Source organism: Pseudophryne corroboree, chromosome 4, assembly GCF_028390025.1.
Source record: "Pseudophryne corroboree isolate aPseCor3 chromosome 4, aPseCor3.hap2, whole genome shotgun sequence".
Taxonomy (NCBI): Eukaryota; Metazoa; Chordata; class Amphibia; order Anura; family Myobatrachidae; genus Pseudophryne; species Pseudophryne corroboree.
This window is the reverse complement of record NC_086447.1, coordinates 777943586-777945152: the sequence shown is the minus strand read 5'-3', so window position 1 is coordinate 777945152 and position 1567 is coordinate 777943586. Positions and strand designations below refer to the sequence as shown.

At 40.8% G+C, this 1567-nt stretch overlaps 1 pseudogene; it reads left to right on the top strand.

Annotated features, from left to right (window-relative positions):
* Window positions 1-436: 436 nt before the first annotated feature.
* On the top strand, window positions 437-554 carry LOC134912634 (5S ribosomal RNA; annotated as a pseudogene).
* The last annotated feature ends 1013 nt before the right edge of the window (window positions 555-1567 follow it).

The window sequence follows — 1567 nt, the reverse complement described above, 5'->3', positions numbered from 1 at the left end:
TTTCAGGATTCATCTCATATATACATTATATTTTTTTCATTATTTTCATCTTTTTCATTATTTTCACTTTTTTCATCTTTGGGGGCACGTTACCCCTGCACCTAACAGTGGGATATTATCCTTATGTCTGATGCCCTATTTTCTGCAAAATCTCCGCAATAACCGCACACCTGTTTGTTGCACCAAGTTTCCCAGATACCCATGTGACTTGTCACGTATACACATTTTTTTCTGGTATTTTTCTGAAATTTTCATGCAACACGGGGATTTTGGGACAGCATCAGGCTTCACAGTAAACTGAACTCTGGCTCAGGACTTATCTACAACTTGTCCTCTCCAATACTATCGACACATATTGTTGTGCTACTAATATCTGGACTTAAAGAGTTCCTGAAAACAATACTTGGTTCCGGGCATTATAAAGCAGGATAAATTCACCTGCGGTCAAACCACACTGAGTATGCCCAACCTCGTCTGATCTTGGAAGCCAAGCACTGTGGGCCAGGTCAGTACCTGGTTGGGAGACCACCAGAGAATACTTGGTACTGCAGGTATTTTTATCCTGCAGAAAATAACCAGACCTGGAGCCAAAGTATCAGTCAATACTCACTATGTCTACTTCAGCTTATGGAAACAGATTCTCACATAAGTAACAGGGTGAGCCCAGCTTTGCTAGATAGAGAAATACTTCGCTTTTCTAGAACATTTATAGTGTGATTTATTATAGGCATATTTCATCATTTTTGAAGAAGAAAACCTTCATATCATTCAAATTTCGATCACAGTTCTTCTAACAATAGAGAGACACATATATTTTTGCTTAACGGAGCCAGTCAGTTTTGTATTACCTTATACAATCAACTATATTTAAATTGGTTGGATTATCCTTAGGATAAATAGATAGCATCTTTATTTTGTTTTAGTTCTCTTTTTGCCTCATAGCCCCTTATTCTTAGAGGAATACTAATAAAAGTTATATTTTAAATACCATAATATTACACATTTTACTACAAAAGTGTGCCCCAGAAGAGACGTGTAGTCTTTCTTCTATTCCTTCTTGGCTCCTGTACTATACAGGAACCATACAATTTTTCTGTACTAGGGAACAGGGCAGGTCAGAAGCGACAGCAGGAGACACTGACAGCCAGCACATGCCGGAGCTCTGCCCACCCTCTTTATATGTCTCACTGTCTGCTTGTAGTTGTGCAGCAGGGTTACTTCTGTCCTGCCCAGGCTGATGTGGCATCTCTCTGCCCCGGCTGCTGCAGCACTTCTCTCTACATTGATGTTGCAGCACCTCTCTCTACCTCTCAGGAAATTCTGGGACATTATTTTCATTGAAGCATAGTGGGATTATCAGGTCTGGGATATCAGTTCTAGGGTTGAGGCATTGGGGACTATGAAATAGTGTGTGTATGTGTGTGTGTGGGGGGGGGGCAATTTTGATGCAGTATATTCATCGAGTGTTTAGGGGGGGTTGGGTCTGTGGGGGGGGTCACATTTGGGGCATTATTTTTATTGAGACATTGGGAGATTATCAGATTACCATGAGCTCCACAAGGTCTAC